Source organism: Oculina patagonica, chromosome 7 (assembly GCF_052425735.1).
Source record: "Oculina patagonica isolate OP01 chromosome 7, crgOcupat, whole genome shotgun sequence".
Classification (NCBI taxonomy): domain Eukaryota; kingdom Metazoa; phylum Cnidaria; class Anthozoa; order Scleractinia; family Oculinidae; genus Oculina; species Oculina patagonica.
Window position 1 is genome coordinate 21,536,083 of NC_135764.1, and position 7,362 is coordinate 21,543,444.

Consider the following 7,362-nt stretch of genomic DNA (forward strand, 5'->3'; position numbering starts at 1 on the left):
TATGGTAGCCAGCTGGTGAGGTCTTAGTACTCTTTATCCCCCAACAAGTTATTGATATGAAAAAAAATAAAAAAAAAATAAAAAAATAAAAAAATAAAACACCCAAGCACGTTCCTGTGTTCGGTGCCAAAGAGAACCGTCAAGTTTCATTTTGGGTTATGGAAAGAAATCCGTATTTGGCGGTCTGTGCTTCTTTCCATCTCTGAAACGGTGTCAGCTGACGGAATTTGCACAAAACGTGACATTTCGACACGACAGCAGGTTAGTTGATTAAAAGTGCGAGTTGGCTATGCAGTAGTAAGCTGGGAACATATGTGAGGCTCACGTTCGTTTTATTTTTTTTGCCGATAGGCTCTTTGCAAAACACCGTCATACGAACTAGGGGCCATGAATGGTCCATAAAAATTTTGCAGTGCTCGCAAAATTAGGCTTCTGCTCGGAATGCTCGCAAAGTTTTCGTGGGTGCTCGTTTGCTCGTGGTCGAATATTTTTAGTGGAAATAGCTTTTTGAAAATTGCTCGTTGCTCGCAAGGCTAACATTTGCCAATGATCGTGCTCGCATAGACAAACGCTCTGCTCGCATGCTTGCAAATGCATATGCTCGCAAAGACCATTTGATGCCCCTCGAACTTGTCAATCAATCATGACAGCAGGCAGGAGGCAGGTGACATTTTTTGAAACAAGTTATGTTTTTTTTTTGTTTTGACAGTCACTGTTTTCCTCAGGGAAAAGGATGGAGGAAAGGGAAAGAGGGTCGGCATGTTCCTTTGTCCTCTAAGCGGTGCATGGATACAGGGAAGAAATGCTGACAATCAATCTGTTGCTAAGAATTGCATCATCGCTTTATTATTTCACGCGTTCGCTGACGTTGAAGCCCGAAAATTTGAATATTTAGAAAAGTATCATTGAAGTTGTGAAAGACACATGAAAAAGTCCCAATTATTTTTTTCGTAACAAGGAAATCTAATGTTTTAAGCCTTGTGGTTTCCCATGAGCCTGTTCCCAACCTTGGCTCTGTAAATTTCTTTCTCTTGAGCATTCAATTTTCATTGTTATTTCGCCTGTTGAAATAAATGATTGTTTGAAAAATAATGCAATAAACACCAAGCTGAAGGGGTTTACTTCGGTGTTTGTTTTGGAGCTTTTGTAGTTCCTGCTTTTTATTGTTTAGAGGTTCTTTGTTGTGGTCGTTCTTTGGTTTATGTCACTTGTGAGTCTCACAGGTTTTTACACCAAGAATGAGCCAGCTGAAGAGATACAAAGGCTCGAAGTCGAGTTGTTTTTGATTACATGGGAGAGTTATATTTTACGCGGAGCGTAGCTAATTAAAAAACTAATTACACCTATTGTTTTGACAGAGAACACATGACCGTTTCAGTGTGGACGGTTGGCCTATCCGGGTAATAAAAAAGATGCATTTTCAAATTTACCCGGGTTAGTGTGGACGGGGCCTTATTCACAAGTTTTTTTTAGGTTTCGATTCATTCTCAAATAAAAGAACGCGATGTTTTCCAATGCAATTGCTTTCTGATCTTATTCACAAGCTTTATTCCTATTCTCAATCACGCAAGTACCTTTGGAACCAGGCCTTCTGTTCTAGTGCTTTGGTGTTCGAAGGAAGTTATTTTTGGCATTCGTCGGCATTATCAAAAGAATTCAAGGTAAGTTGAAATGATGACACCAACTCACCTATCGGGAAGTTATTAAAGATATTCGATTAAGACATTCGAAATGTAATAATCTTTTCCAAAATTAGGGGCCATTTGCACTTGCAGACAGTTTGGTAACAATTGGTAGATTTCATCGTTAATGTGTCAATCGTTGAAGAAAACAAGTGCGGATACGTTTTTTTGAGACGCAAAACCTGTCCAACAATACATAACCACAAAATTTTGTCATTGAAAACAATCTCAAAAATAAGTGCAACAAACTTGTTTGTACCAGGACAAAGGGCCGGGTTGTTGTCCTTACCCTAGGCAGCACAATTCAAGACAATCCGCATTGCCATCGCCTTTGTTATGCCAGATAACAACACGTTGTTGATAAGCTATTGTGTTTAGCCCGATTTGCACCGAAAAACCGAGCACTCGAAAAATTGTTGCGGCAATGTGCACCGTGATGTGGCGTCACTATTTTATACCATGCCATAGAAAATACAGCCAATCAGAATACAGGAAAGCCGTTGTATATTCGACGGTATTCAACCCAACCTTCCCATACTGCGCTGCGACTGTATTCTCGACGAAATTTAGTAAGCGTATTTTCTATGGCATGGTATAAAATAGTTACACAACACTTTCTCGTGGTATACTATGGAATATCCCACTTGTCACTTGTATTTTCTTTGCATACACACTCGCCTAAAGGCTCGTGTGTATACCGAGAAAATACAAGTGACTCGTGGGATATTCCATATTATTAAATTCTCAACCTCGGATATTGCATTTCTAGCTTTTTGATTGGTTCACTGAATCCCGGTTATCAGCTCGTATACCTACGTTTGACCTTATATGGGAAATGAGTGCGGCAAGTGCCGCTCAGCGTAAAATTTTTCTACGGAAAGCGACAGTTCCGTCAGAAAAATGGTTGAAAACAGCAAATTTGGCGAGTTTTTTTAACATGAAATAATCAGCGATGCCTACAAAACCACAGAAATGCCATAGTAAAATTAACTACGCAAAACAAAAGGATTGATGCGAAAAATTTAATTAATTATAATTGTAAACGCACAACAAGAGCGAATGAATAAAGTAGAAAAGCAGCAAATAATTTACGAAAGAACGGCAAACTGACAAAGTTTCATTCATTGTACGTCATAAAATTAGGCTCAGCACTTTTGTAAAGTTTGTTACCTTTTAATCTTGGCCTTGTCCTTTTATACTTCAATAACTTCAATAAACCTCTTCCGCTTTGAGCTCAATTTCGCTTCAAATAATATAGCAGTCTTGATGACATCCTTAGAGCCGTAAATTACAAGTACAATGTAAACACTTGCTTCGTTCAACTTGCACAAGACTTGTAGTTTCCAGAAAAGCTTTTGCTTCGGATCTTCTCGTAAATCTTAACTGTTGTCACAATTTCCAGAATATAAAAAGACGACTTTAGAGGGGATTGTTCGAGGAAAATCTTGGGAAGAAAATTCTCTCGCTCGCTTTCCTCGTATGTTTCATTCAACTCAAGAATTTAACACCGCGCTAGAATTTTTGCGCCTTTTCATACTATCACTTCGTTTACATCAAAATAAAATGTCCAGTCGATTTAAACTTGAGAAGAATTTAATAAAACAATTATTTCATTCGCCCTTGTTGGATACGGGTCGTTATACCAACTCGGCGCTTCGCGCCTCGTTGGCTATTTACCACCTCGTATCCAACGCGGGCTCATGGAATAATTGTTAAGTATACCACTCGAAAGCGTTGCATAACTAGTATATAGCCGCGAATCTTTCCGCGATATAGGCAAAGCATGTTTATACATGTATATGAAGTGTTTATCCCAAAGTAAGAATGAGGAAGAAAAAGTTATCTTGAAGCAACTCATTTTTCCACCGCATAAGAACACGTGCACTTCAAATGCGAATAGACCATTTGCATTATGACGTAAAAGCGCAAAGACTTCTGGTAGTTGTAGTTAGGTTCGCGGGAAAACACTTTTTCTGGCTGGTGATTGGCTAAGGGCAGCCAAGCGTGAAGGTGGACAAACAGGACTTTTATTTTGATCTGAAATTGAGCTGCAACGTTTACGCTCTTGTTGCTTCGAAATTTGTTTATACATTTATTTTTTCAGTTACCTGTCAAAAATATAAAAAACAGGATGATGGCTTTGGAATGAAAATTGACTGAGTTCTGTGTTTTAACCAAGACAGACAAATGTTGTTCGTGTTCAAGTAAGTTTAGATACCCGGCAGCCGGGAAGTGTTTTCAAAATACTACATACCCGGCAGTCTGAAATTATTCTAGAATTTCCACGGAAAAACCAATCCAATCCTCCTCAAAACTATAGATCTTTGCTTAGAAATGCCAAGCGATTTCAATTATAGTTTTGGCTTTGTGTTTGAGGAAATTTTCGAGCTTGGGCATACTACAAAATCTTGATTCTTCGACACTTACAAAAAATTCGTACTCTGACTCCGGTGTCAACTTTTATAGAATAATTTCTACAAAAACTGAAGTTGAAACCCTGCGAGAGTATTCGATATTTGCTGAGAAATGCGAAGCGATTCTAAATAATGTTTTGCTTTTGTTGTGGACGAATTCTCTTGGCTTCGGCATACTATAAAATCCTCGACTCACGGGCACGGTTGTTCAAAAGACTAGATACCCGGCAGTCAAAAATTCATGAATAATCAATACATTCAATATCCACAAAAATGATCATTGAAACCTAGCTCCCGAGAGTATTTAAGTATTTCAATTTTCGGTCGGAAACACCAAGCGAGTTTTTACAATGTCAGTTTGGTTTTGCACAAATTGTACGAACTTTATGTGACTCACGGGCACGATTTTTCAAAGACTACATACCCGGCAGTCAAAAATGCTTCCCGTTTTTCCATCAAAATTCCATTTGAACCTGCTGAGATTCTGATGAGATGTCGGTGTAGAAATTTAAGGCCTCAACAGTTCCTCGGCAAAGTAGTACAAAATAGCTACAAAACGCTTGAGCGTTCGGTGACGAAAGTCCGCCACCGATGTAACTTCCGGTGTGACACTTTAGTGGCGTGACAAAGGTGGCACGTGGTGTTGGTTTTCGCGCCAAAACGAACTCGGCGTTGGAAGCGACGAAGTTCTTCTGTGGGCTAAACGGCTTAGCGTTGGAAGCGACGAAGATCTCGGTTAAATAGAAATACAAAGCGTTCCTCTATATATAGTCACTCAAGTAGATTTTTTCAAATTCAGGGGATTTGTCCCCTCAGTGAGGAGACCACTCTCAGATCAGTTCGCAACGTGTGCCTAATAGCGTTGAGGTTCTGTTGATCTAGGTCTGGGTCCTACTGGACCTAGTAACTAATAAGGGTATCCCTTTTTAGGACACACCGGAAGTTACATCGGTGGCGGACTTTCGTCTCCGAACGCTCAAGCGTTTTGTAGCTATTTTGTACTACTTTGCCGAGGCAATTGTTGAGGCCTTAAGTTGGAAAATCGCTTGGTATTTCTACACCGACATCTCATCAGAATCTCAGCAGGTTCAAATGGAATTTTGATGGAAAAACGGGAAGCATTTTTGACTGCCGGGTATGTAGTCTTTGAAAAATCGTGCCCGTGAGTCACATAAAGTTCGTACAATTTGTGCAAAACCAAACTGACATTGTAAAAACTCGCTTGGTATTTCCGACCGAAAATTGAAATACTTAAATACTCTCGGGAGCTAGGTTTCAATGATCATTTTTGTGGATATTGAATGTATTGATTATTCATGAATTTTTGACTGCCGGGTATCTAGTCTTTTAAACAACCGTGCCCGTGAGTCGAGGATTTTATAGTACGCCGAAGCCAAGAGAATTCGTCCACAACAAAAGCAAAACATTATTTAGAATCGCTTCGCATTTCTCAGCAAATATCGAATACTCTCGCAGGGTTTCAACTTCAGTTTTTGTAGAAATTATTCTATAAGAGTTGACACCGGAGTCAGAGTACGAATTTTTTCTAAGTGTCGAAGAATCAAGATTTTGTAGTATGCCCAAGCTCGAAAATTTCCTCAAACACAAAGCCAAAACTATAATTGAAATCGCTTGGCATTTCTAAGCAAAGATCTATAGTTTTGAGGAGGATTGGATTGGTTTTTCCGTGGAAATTCTAGAATAATTTCAGACTGCCGGGTATGTAGTATTTTGAAAACACTTCCCGGCTGCCGGGTATCTAGACACTATGTATGTACGCTGTGGCGGAGTTTACTCCGAGAGATTCATTCATCGCGGCCGACAACTTCTCTTCGTAAATAATTTTAGCCTAATATCACAGCTCCAAAACAAAGCGCACTGGAAACAGATTGCTTGAAAGGACGAGTCGAGGATATAACTAAATTTGTGTGGAATCAAGTGAAAGCAAGGCAAGCCTTTGACTTTGTTCTTAATCTATTTTCAGACGTTCAACAAACGATCGCTTCCATCGATCACTGGTGAATTAATTCTTCACTGAAAAGCTTAGAAAATTTACCATATATCATGATTTCTCGGCGGGACGGTCAGTTCAATTTATTTTTACAGTGAGACAGAGAAACGAGTCAAATAATTTTCCTCGTTCAATCGAGCTTCATCGATGAATCATGAAGGGTCAATAATAAAGGATTTTCAAGCTGATCAATCAAAACTTCCCTGTGCAGGTGAATACAGATCATTTGTTTTTATCTTAAAATTGTATTTTTTCGACAAATTAGAACTGTAATTGCAATATTCTTTAACAAATAAGTTTTCTTGTTTTTGTACGACTGGAAATGTCAAATTGTGGTTTCAATCCGAGCGAGGGCCGTGCGAGCAAATATAATTTTATTTCCATAATCTTGTTGATGAACGATTACTTTTGCGACTCGAAAGGTGAGCCTCAAAGATTTTTACGAGTGTAGAAATCATGTACTGTGCTCCCCCACGTTTAGAAAGGGTAAAATATTGCGTCTTCGTATATTATTTGAAAATACCTGGCAAGCAAAAGTTTTAGAAATTAAACTAAATAACCGCGCGACTGAGACTCGACTGGAGGAAACACTCGTTGAAACTTCACTACAAAACGCAACCCAGCAGATATATAGAATTTCTTGCATAATTTTTTTTTTTTTTTCATTTTAACGGACTTGGTTTTATACTGAGAGGTTGTTTTTGCCCTTTAAATGAAGCCACAAGGACGTCTTCTTCGGTGAGAGTAATTTTCTTTACTTTCATCACGATTTTCTTGAGCAAGCGAGCTTGATGACGATTCAAAATTTCCCGCGAACCTAACTACAACTACCAGAAGTCTTTGTGCTTTTACGTCATAATGCAAATGGTCTATTGTTTGGGGTTTTTTCTCCACGTTGTCACGGTCATGCAATTTTATTTAATGTTTGCTCAAGACATCCGAGCAGAGAAATGTACAAGGATGCCAGAACCACGTGCAAAGCTATTGTACTCAAATTTCATCTTTATTTCTCATCAAGATAATATTATTTGGCCTTGACAACTTGACAGACAACTTGACTTTGTCAAAAATGTCAGGACATTTCAAACTTGTCCGCTAGTGCGAACACAGGGAGCAGATGAGGCAAATTCGACCTTTGTAAATATTAAAATGTTCGATCTATTTAATTTCGTAGCGCTTTGTCATACGCTATCTGATCTTTTTTTTTTTTTTTTTTGCGAGACGGTCCGAGAGACGCTTGGCTTAGAACGGGAAC